This window comes from Arachis stenosperma, chromosome 1, assembly GCF_014773155.1.
Source record: "Arachis stenosperma cultivar V10309 chromosome 1, arast.V10309.gnm1.PFL2, whole genome shotgun sequence".
Taxonomy (NCBI): Eukaryota; Viridiplantae; Streptophyta; class Magnoliopsida; order Fabales; family Fabaceae; genus Arachis; species Arachis stenosperma.
The window spans coordinates 91,674,031-91,685,548 of NC_080377.1; the positions used below are offsets into that span (position 1 = coordinate 91,674,031).

At 42.4% G+C, this 11,518-nt stretch overlaps 1 non-coding gene across 1 annotated transcript; it reads left to right on the forward strand.

Annotated features, from left to right (window-relative positions):
• Window positions 1-11,138: 11,138 nt before the first annotated feature.
• LOC130948776 (small nucleolar RNA R71) lies at window positions 11,139-11,246 on the forward strand. Its single transcript, XR_009073242.1, has one exon. It is a non-coding gene; the product is annotated as a small nucleolar RNA R71 (small nucleolar RNA).
• Window positions 11,247-11,518: the final 272 nt, after the last annotated feature.

Genomic DNA, 11,518 nt, shown 5'->3' on the forward strand with positions numbered 1-11,518 from the left:
CTTCCCGCCTTTGAACTCCACTAAGTTTGATTGTGTGAAATTCTTCTCCTCTGCCTTTGAGATTTAGACTTTCATTGTAACAGCAGTGCACCGTCTTTTGATCTGCTTTTATTGTAGCTATTCCTTCTACAGTTGTGAATTTCATGCATAGATGTAGAGTTGAAACTATTGCACCGAGCTGATTCAATGTTGTCCGACCTATTAAGGCATTGTAGGCTGAATTTATGTCGACCACAATGTAATCTATCTTGAGTGTTCTCGACTGGTTTCCTTTTCCGAAAGTTGTGTGTAACGAGATGTATCCCAGCGGTTGAACCGGGGTGTTTCCAAGTCCGAACAGGCTGTTCGGATATGCTCTAAGTTCTTTTTCTTCCAAGCCGAGCTTGTCGAAGGCAGTTTTGAATAAGATGTTGGCGGAGCTCCCCTGGTCTATCAGTGTGCGGTGGAGATTTGTGTTTGCCAGTATAACAGTGATGACCATGGGATCGTCGTGTCCAGATATGACGCCGGATGCGTCTTCTTTGGTAAAAGTAATCGCGGGGATGTCTGATGCTTCCTCCTTCCCTTCGACATGATATATATCCTTAAGATGTCTTTTGCGGGATGATTTGGAGATTCCTCCCTGATGAGCGGATAATTTGTACGCTTTTTGGCATTGTTTTTAGTATGTTTTTAGTATGATCTAGTTAGTTTTTAGTATATTTTTATTAGTTTTTAGTTAAAATTCACTTTTCTGGACTTTACTATGAGTTTGTGTGTTTTTCTGTGATTTCAGGTATTTTCTGGCTGAAATTGAGGGACCTGAGCAAAAATCTGATTCAGAGACTGAAAAGGACTGCAGATGCTGTTGGATTCTGACCTCCCTGCACTCGAAGTGGATTTTCTGGAGCTACAGTAGCCCAATTGGCGCGTTCTCAACGGCGTTGGAAAGTAGACATCCTGGGCTTTCCAGCAATATATGATAGTCCATACTTTGCCCAAGATTTGATGGCCCAAACCGGCATTCAAAGTCACCCCAAGAAATTTCAGCGTTAAACGCCGGAACTGGCACCTAAATGGGAGTTAAACGCCCAAACTGGCATAAAAGCTGGCGTTTAACTCCAAGGAGAGTCTCTACACGAAAATGCTTCATTTGCTCAGCCCAAGCACACACCAAGTGGGCCCGGAAGTGGATTTTTATGTCATTTACTCATCTTTGTAAACTTTAGGCTACTAGTTTTCTATAAGTAAGACCTTTTGCTATTGTATTTGACATCTTTTGATCACTTTAGATCTCTAGATCAATCTTTGGACATCTAGTTCTTAGATCATTGGGAGGCTGGCCTCACGGCCATGCCTAGACCTTGTTCTTATGTATTTTCAACGGTGGAGTTTCTACACACCATAGATTAAGGTGTGGAGCTCTGCTGTACCTCGAGTATTAATGCAATTACTATTGTTCTTCTATTCAATTCCGCTTGTTCTTTGTCCAAGATATCACTTGTTCTTCAACTTGATGAATGTGATGATCCGTGACACTCATCATCATTCTCACTCATGAACAAGGTGACTGACAACCACTCTTGTTCTACAAGCAATCAAAGCTCTAGTGAATATCTCTTGGATTCCTGATAACACGATGCATGGTTGATCGCCAGACAACCGAGTGCTCGCCTGACAAACGAGCCAACCATTCCGTGAGATCAGAGTCTTCGTGGTATAGGCGAGAACTGATGGCGGCATTCAAGAGAATCCGGAAGGTCTAACCTTGTCTGTGGTATTCTGAGTAGGATTCAATGATTGAATGACTGTGACGTGCTTCAAACTCCTGAAGGCGGGGCGTTAGTGACAGACGCAAAAGAATCACTGGATTCTATTCCGGCCTGATTGAGAACTGACAGATGGATAGCCGTGCCGTGACAGGGTGCGTTGAACATTTCCAATGAGAGGATGGGAGGTAGCCACTGACAACGGTGAAACCCTTGCATAAGCTTGCCATGGAAAGGAGTAAGAAGGATTGGATGAAGACTATAGGAAAGCAGAGAGACGGAAGGGAAGGCATCTTCATTCGCTTATTTGAAGCTCTCACCAATGATATACATAAGTATCTCTATCTTTATCTTTATGCTTTATTCGTTTATCATCATATCCATTTGAGTCTGCCTGACTGAGATTTACAAGGTGACCATAGCTTGCTTCATACCAACAATCTCCGTGGGATCGACCCTTACTTGCGTAAGGTTTATTACTTGGACGACCCAGTGCACTTGCTGGTTAGTTGTGCGAAGTTGTGTAATGCCATGGAATTGAGCTACCAAGTTTTTGGGGTTCATTACCGGGGATTATGAGAGTTGTGAAAAGTATTGTTCACAATTTCGCGCACCACTCCCCCCGCAAATCCGCCATGTATCATGTGGACATGTCATTCTGGTGTACGAGGTGATCGCTCGGTTTGTCCGACATCTTCTGCTCTTCTTCTTTTTCTTTGTTCATCATCCCAGGTGGCCAAATACCAATCTAGCTTCCCCTTTCTTACTAGATTTTCTATGACATTTTTTAAATCAAAACACTCATTGGTGGAATGCCCGCGGATTCGATGATATTCACAATATTCAGCCCGATTTCCTCCTCCTTTTTTGCCTTTGAGTGGTCGAGCTAGAGGTATTTTTTCAGTGTTGCAAACCTCTCTGTAGACATCCACAAGAGACATCCGAAAGGGAGTGTAATTGTGGTATTTTTGATTTTTTCTCCATGTCGATCTTCCTTCTTTTTAGATTCTTTGTCCTTATCTCGGAAGGTGAATCCAGATTTCGAGGTCTCTCCTAGTCGAGAGTTTTCCTCCATGTTGATGTACTTCTCTCTTCGTTCTTGCACTTCGTTTAGAAATGTGGGGTGTTTTTCGATATAGATTGGCTAAAAGGTCCCTCTCGCAAGCCATTGATGAAGCCCGTAATGGCAGCCTTTGTTGGTAGGTTCTGTATGTCTAGGCACGTTATGTTGAATCTTTCCATGTAGTTGCGGAGAGTTTCCCGTTCTCCTTGCCTGATTCCTAATAGACTTGGAGCATGCTTAGCCTTGTCTTTTTGGATGGAGAATCTGGCCAAAAACTTCTTGGCCATGTCGTCGAAACTCGAGATGGACCTAGCAGGTAGATTGTCAAACCATCTAACTGCCGTCTTTGTTAAAGTAGTCGGAAAGGCTTTGTAACGAACTGCATCTGAGGCGTCGGTGAGGTACATTCTACTTCTGAAATTGCCGAGATGATGGCCGGGATCTGTAGTGCCATCGTATAAAGTCATATATGGGAGTTTAAAGTCTTTTGGGATTTTGGTCTTCATGATCTCCTTAGTGAACGGATCTTGTTCCTTGCGGGAGCTGTCCTCATGAGGGGATCGGTTGGCTTTGGTCTTGAGATCGGCTTCGAGTTTTAGAAGTTTGTCCTCCAATTTTCGGTGTTGCCTTATTTCCTTCTGTAGGTCTTTCTCAGCCTCTCATTGACGTAGGGCTTCTTCTTCCAATTGTTTTAAACGGTCTTAAAGTGCCTCCATGGCTCCTGCGTTTAGAGAATTCTTTTTGTTGTTAAGTTGAGGAGTATCCTTTGGTGTAGTGTCTGCATTTTTATGCGGCGTTCTATCCTCTAGATCTGAATTGTGGTCGTTGTCATGGTCGTCCACCATGATGATGGGATGACTTCCAGGTTCCCCGACAACGTCGCCCATGTTCTGAGGGTTACCTGAAACTATAAGTCAATCTCGGATGAGATCTTCTGTACTGGTCGGAGTTGTTGTGTCCGATTTGTTGGACTTGGTGGTGGTGTTGATCCTTCATCACCGGAGGGTGGTGGTACCTGCAAGGGACTCCGATGCCTAAGTTAGCAAGGGTATTAAGCAGGTTTTTAGTAGAATCAGAGTATGAGTTATACCTGGGTGCTTCAGCGTATTTATAATGGTGTGGAGTGACCTTTTTAGATAAGATAAGTTAGTTATCTTATCTTATCTTATCTTATCTTATCTTTGACTGGGGTCCTCGTATCTTCAAGGGAACCGCCCTTATCTCTGTAGGCTTGGGCTGTCTTTAGATTTGGGCCGTGTTCCTCTATTTGGGCCCTTTACTGGGCTTTCCAAGCAATTTGGCCGAGCTCTTAGAGAAGAGGTCGGGTAACTTGAACTGAGGAGGTCGATCGACTCGTTGGTAATCATCCCGGGTCAGACAGCTCGACCCAGGGTATGAACACTAGGCCAAGAGCAAAGAAAGCTACCCAAAAACTAGAGAAAACATTCTATCAAACACCTAGTGTGAAATAAAAGTAAACATTATAAAATACAGGAATTAATGAAATCCATAACTAATACAAGCAAGAAATAAACAATAGCAATTAAGGTAAACATAAAAAGACATGGAAACATGAAATTGCATTAAAGGAAAATCAAAATCAACAAGAGTTCATAAACATAAAAGAGAGTAAAACAAGAAATTAACAAGAGAAACTAGAGAATTAAGGGATTAGAACAAGAAATTGTGAAGGAAACAAGATGAAATCAAGAAATTACACTTAGATCTAGGAGAATTTATCCTAATCCTAACCTAATTCTAGAGAGAAGAGGGAATTTCTCTCTCTAGAAAACTAACTAAAGGCTCATGTTGACTAACTAAGTGCTCCCCCTTACCCCAGCTTGAATTCTGCATGAAATAGCTTTAGGAATGAGTTAGATTTGGGCATGGGCAGCTCAAAAATTGCCCCCAGTGTTTTTCCTTTAAGTGAGTCACGTGCGAGCATCGACGCGTATGCGTGTGTCACGCGTACGAATCACGTGCGCATACGCGTCGCCATGCAACATCACTTCCGCGCGTGCGCGTCTACTGCGCGTGCGCGTCCATTGATGTGCTCCCAATCCGTGTTTCCTCATGCATTCTCCACTTTGTATGCTTTTCTCTATACTTCTTCCATTTAATACTTGCCTTATGAACCTGAAATCACTAACAAACACATCAAGGCATCAAATGAAATTAAGGTGAGTTAAAAATCACCAATTTAAGGGCCTAAAAAGCATGTTTTCACATTTAATTACAAATTGAGGGAGAATTACAAAACTGTTCCGAGGGTTTGCCTGAAACGTGTAGCTCGGTCGTCTGGAGAGGCCCGAGGTGGGGGGTTCAGTGACCCGAGCTTGATATGCAGAATGGTTGGTGGTGGTACCTGCAATGACACTCCGATGCTTAAGTTAGCATGGGTCCAAGCAGATATATGTAGATTTGGAATGGAATGCCATACCTGGGTGCTCCAGTGTATTTATAGTAGTTGGCGGTGATCTCCCCTGGATAAGATATTCTTATCTTATCTTATCTTTGGGAGTTTTATCTCTATCTTTGTGGAACCGCCTTTCCTCGGCCTTTTCGGCCTTTAGGTTTTGGGCTTCGTTCCTTTTTGATGGGCCTTCCTTGTTTATTGTCCGAGGTCCGACCTTTAGGTGTGAGCTTTAGGACAAGGTCGGACTTCTTATGGATTTGCCGGGTTGGAGGACCTCGGTCAGGGTATGAACAGTGCCCCTGCCCGAGTTCGTCCTTTTTTGGGAGGTCGTGCTCGGGCATAGTAGTTTTTTCAAATTTCAAAAATGGCCGTTTCTGCATTTATTGCATTTTACCGTTTTTCCTCGATTTCCGTTCGGGCTCTGTGAAGGCTTTATTTATTTGCTCCCTTTCCTCTTTTCTGCGTTTTGTCTTTCTTATGTTTTTGCGAGCACTGCTTCTTCTTTCTCTTTGTTCTGCTTTCCCGAATCTTTCTGTGTGTCTTTCCGGGGATTCCTCTGTGCCGTCGTTTCGTTCTCCTTTCTTCGGAGCTCTTCGTCTTCGTTTCTTCTTCCAGGTTTGTTCCCATGTTTCTCTTTTCTTGTGATCATATACTTCTGTTCTTTGTGTGGCTCTTGTTTGTTTCTTTTTCTTTATGCCTAGGTTGCCCCAAAAAGAGGCGTGGTGCGCGAAATTGTGATCACTACAACTTCACACAACTAACCAGCAAGTGCACTGGGTCGTCCAAGTAATACCTTACGTGAGTAAGGGTCGATCCCACGGAGATTGTTGGTATGAAGCAAGCTATGGTCACCTTGTAAATCTCAGTCAGGCAGACTCAAATGGGTGTAGGTAATAAACGAAAATAACATAAAGATAAAGATAGAGATACTTATGTATATCATTGGTGTAAGAGCTTCAGACAAGCGTATGAAGATGCCTTCCCTTCCGTCTCTCTGCTTTCCTACTGCCTTCATCCAATCCTTCTTACTCCTTTCCATGGCAAGCTCGTGTAGGGTTTCACTGTTGTCAGCAGCTACCTCCCATCCTCTCATTGAAAACGATTGCATATGCTCTGGTCACAGCATAGCGGAATTCATCTGTCGGTTCTCAATCAGACCGGAATAGAATCCAGTGATTCTTTTGGCGTCTGTCACTACGCCCCGCCCTCAGGAGTTTGAAGCACGTCACAGTCATTCAGTCATTGAATCCTACTCAGAATACCACAGACAAGGTTTAGACCTTCCGGATTCTCTTGAATGCTGCCATCAGGTCCTGCCTATACCACGAAGATTCCGATTAAAGAATCCAAGAGATATTCACTAAGCCTCAGATGCTTGTAGAACAAGAATGGTTGTCAGTCACCTTGTTCATGAGTGAGAATGGTGATGGGCGTCAATCATCACCTTCATCATGTTGAAGAACAAGTGATATCTTGGACAAAGAACAAGTAGAATTGAATAGAAGAACAATAGTAATTGCATTAATACTCGAGGTACAGCAGAGCTCCACACCTTAATCTATGGTGTGTAGAAACTCCACCGTTGAAAATACATAAGAACAAAAGTGATCATTGGTTTCGGCCCCTAGAGAGGGAACCAGAAGAACCAAGATGAAAATACAATAGTAAAAGGTCCTACTTATAGAAAACTAGTAGCCTAGGGTGTACAGAGGTGAGTAAATGACATAAAAATCCTCTTCCGGGCCCACTTGGTGTGTGCTTGGGCTGAGCATTGAAGCATTTTCGTGTAGAGACTCTTCTTGGAGTTAAACGCCAGCTTTTATGCCAGTTTGGGCGTTTAACTCCCATTTAGGTGCCAGTTCCGGCGTTTAACGCTGGGATTTCTTGAGGAGACTTTGAACGCCGGTTTGGGCCATCAAATCTTGGGCAAAGTATGGACTATCATATATTGCTGGAAAGCCCAGGATGTCTACTTTCCAACGCCGTTGAGAGCGCGCCAATTGGGCTTGTGTAGCTCCAGAAAATCCACTTCGAGTGCAGGGAGGTCAGAATCCAACAGCATCTGCAGTCCTTTTGAGTCTCTGGATCAGATTTTTGCTCAGATCCCTCAATTTCAGCCAGAAAATACCTGAAATCACAGAAAAACACACAAACTCATAGTAAAGTCCAGAAAAGTGAATTTTAACTAAAAAATAATAAAAATATACTAAAAACTAACTAGATCATACTAAAAACATACTAAAAACAATGCCAAAAAGCGTACAAATTATCCGCTCATCACACACACCAAACTTAAATTGTTGCTTGTCCCCAAGCAACTGAAAATCAAATAAGATAAAAAGAAGAGAATATACTATAGACTCCAAATTATCAATGAAACTTAGCTCCAAATTAGATGAGCGGGACTAGTAGCTTTTTGCCTCCGAACAGTTTTGGCATCTCACTTTATCCTTTGAAATTCAGAATGATTGGCTTCTTTAGGAACTCAGAGTCCAGATAGTGTTATTGATTCTCCTAGTTAAGTATGATGATTCTTGAACACAGCTACTTATTGAGTCTTGGCCGTGGCCCAAAGCACTCTGTCTTCCAGTATTACCACCGGATACATACATGCCACAGACACATAATTGGGTGAACCTTTTCAGATTGTGACTCAGCTTTGCTAAAGTCCCCAATTAGAGGTGTCCAGGGTTCTTAAGCACACTCTTATTGCCTTGGATCACAACTTTATTTCTTTCTTTTTCTTTCTTTTTCTCTTTCTCCCTTTTTTTCGTTTTTCTCCTTCTTTTCCTCTTTTTTTTTTTTTTTTTTTTGTATTCACTGCTTTTTCTTGCTTCAAGAATCATTTTTATGATTTTTCAGATCCTCAGTAACATGTCTCCTTTTTCATCATTCTTTCAAGAGCCAACAATTTTAACATTCATGAACCACAAATTCAAAAGACATATGCACTGTTTAAGCATACATTCAGAAAACAACAAGTATTGTCACCACATCAAACTAATTAAGCTAGTTTTAAAGATGAATTTGAAATCCTGTACTTCTTGTTCTTTTGTGATAAAAACAGTTTTCATTTAAGAAAGGTGATGGATTCATATTCATAGCTTTAAGGCATAGACACTAAGACACTAATGATCATAAGACACAAACATGGATAAACACAAAGCACTAAAATTCGAAAAACAGAAGAATAAAGAACAAGGAGATTAAAGAACGGGTCCACCTTAGTGATGGCGGCTCTTTCTTCTTCTTGAAGATCTTATGGAGTGCTTGAGCTCCTCAATGTCTCTTCCTTGTCTTTGTTGCTCCTCTCTCATGATTCTTTGATCTTCTCTAATTTCATGGAGGATGATGGAGTGTTCTTGGTGCTCCACCCTTAGTTGTCCCATGTTGGAACTTAATTCTCCTAGGGAGGTGTTTAGTTGCTCCCAATAGTCTTGTGGAGGAAAGTGCATCCCTTGAGGTATCTCAGGGATCTCTTGATGAGAGGGGTCTCTTATTTGCTCCATCTTCTTCTTAGTAATGGGCTTGAGGTCATGCCTTCTCAGTTGAACCGGCTTTGGATGCCATAAATGGTTATGGAAAAACAAAAGCAATGCTTTTACCACACCAAACTTAAAAGGTTTGCTCGTCCTCGAGCAAAAGAAGAAAGAAGAGAGTAGAAGAAGAAGAAATGGAGGAGATGGATGTGAGTGGTGAAGAGGTATTGAGGTGATTGGTGAATGGGTGAAGAAGAGGAGAGGGTGGTGGGGTTGGTAGGGATCCTGTGGGGTCCACAGATCCTTAGGTGTCAAGGAAAAGTCATCCCTGCACCAAATAGCATCAAAATCCACGTTTTGAGCCAATTCTGGCGTTAAACGCCGGGCTGGTGCCCATTTCTGGCGTTTAACGCCAGGTTCTTGCCCTTTTCTGGCGTTTAACGCCAGTCTGGTGCCCCTTTCTGGCGTTAAACGCCCAGAATGGTGCCAGACTGGGCGTTAAACGCCCAACTGCTAGCCTCACTGGCGTTTAAACTCCAGTGGGTTCTTCCTCCAGGGTGTGCTATTTTTCTTCCTGTTTTTCATTCTGTTTTTGCTTTTTCAATGGATTTTGTGACTTCTCATGATCATCAACCTACAAAAAACATAAAATAACAAAAGAAAATATATAAAATATAATCATTGGGTTGCCTCCCAACAAGCGCTTCTTTAATGTCAGTAGCTTGACAGAGGGCTCTCATGGAGCCTCACAGATACTCAGAGCAATGTTGGAACCTCCCAACACCAAACTTAGAGTTTGAATGTGGGGGTTCAACACCAAACTTAGAGTTTGGTTGTGGCCTCCCAACACCAAACTTAGAGTTTGACTGTGGGGGCTCTGTTTGTCTCTGATTTGAGAGAAACTCTTCATGCTTCTTCTCCATGGTGACAGAGGGATATCCTTGAGCCTTAAACACAAAGGACTCTTCATTCACTTGAATGATCAGTTTACCTCCATCAACATCAATCACAGCCTTTGCTGTGGCTAGGAAGGGTCTGCCAAGGATGATGGATTCATCCATGCACTTCTCAGTCTCTAGGACTATGAAATCAGTAGGGATGTAATGGTCTTCAACTTTTACCAGAACATCCTCTACAAGTCCATAGGCTTGTTTTCTTGAGTTGTCTGCCATCTCCAATGAGATTTTTGCAGCTTGCACCTCAAAGATCCCTAGCTTCTCCATTACAGAGAGGGTCATGAGGTTTACACTTGACCCTAAGTCACACAGAGCCTTCTTGAAGGTCATGGTGCCTATGGTACAAGGTATTGAAAACTTCCCAGGATCCTGCCTCTTTTGAAGCAGTTTCTGCCTAGACAAGTCATCCAGTTCTTTGGTGAGCAAAGGGGGTTCATCCTCCCAAGTCTCATTTCCAAATAACTTGTCATTTAGCTTCATGATTGCTCTAAGGTATTTAGCAACGTGCTCTTCAGTGATATACTCATCCTCTTCAGAGGAAGAATACTCATCAGAGCTCATGAATGGCAGAAGTAAGTCCAATGGAATCTCTATGGTCTCATTTTGAGCCTCAGATTCCCATGGTTCCTCATTGGGAAACTTAGAGGAGGTTGGTGCACGCCCATTGAGGTCTTCCTCAGTGGCGTCCACCTCCTCTCTTTCCTCTCCATATTCGGCCATGGTTATGGCTTTGCACTCTCCTTTTGGATTTTCTGTATTACTTGGGAGAGTACTAGGAGGGAGTTCAGTAACTTTCTTACTCAGCTGACCCACTTGTCCTTCCAAATTCCTAATGGAGGACCTTGTTTTAGTCATGAAACTTTGAGTGGTTTTGATTAGATCAGAGACCATTGTTGCTAAGTCAGAGGTATTCTGTTTAGAACTCTCTGTCTGTTGCTGAGAAGATGATGGAAAAGGCTTGCTATTGCTAAACCTGTTTCTTCCACCATTATTGTTATTGAAACCTTGTTGAGGTCTCTCTTGATTCTTCCATGAGAAATTTGGGTGATTTCTCCATGACGAATTATAGGTGTTTCCATATGGTTCTCCTAGGTAATTCACCTCTTCCATTGAAGGGTTCTCAGGATCATAAGCTTCTTCCTCAGATGAAGCTTCCTTAGTACTGCCAGATGCATTTTGCATTCCAGACAGACTTTGAGAAATCAAATTGACTTGTTGAGTCAATATCTTGTTCTGAGCCAGTATAGCATTCAGAGTGTCAATCTCAAGAACTCCTTTCTTCTGACTAGTCCCATTGTTCACAGGATTTCTTTCAGAAGTGTACATGAATTGGTTATTTGCAACCATTTCAATCAGCTCTTGAGCTTCTGTAGGCGTCTTCTTCAAATGAAGAGATCCTCCAGCAGAGCTATCCAAAGACATCTTGGATAGTTCAGAGAGACCATCATAGAAAATACCTATGATGTTCCATTCAGAAAGCATGTCTGAGGGACATTTTCTGATTAATTGTTTGTATCTTTCCCAAGCTTCATAGAGGGACTCACCATCCTTCTGTCTGAAGGTTTGGACTTCCACTCTAAGCCTACTCAGTTTTTGAGGTGGAAAGAACTTTGCCAAGAAGGCATTGACTAGCTTTTCCCAAGAGTCCAGGCTTTCTTTAGGTTGAGAGTCCAACCATATTCTAGCTCTGTCTCTTACAGCAAAAGGGAATAGCATCAGTCTATAGACCTCAGGGTCTACCCCATTAGTCTTGACTGTGTCACAGATTTGCAAGAACTCAGCTAAAAACTGATGAGGATCTTCCATTGGAAGTCCATGGAACTTGCAATTCTGTTGCATTAGAGAAACTAACTGAG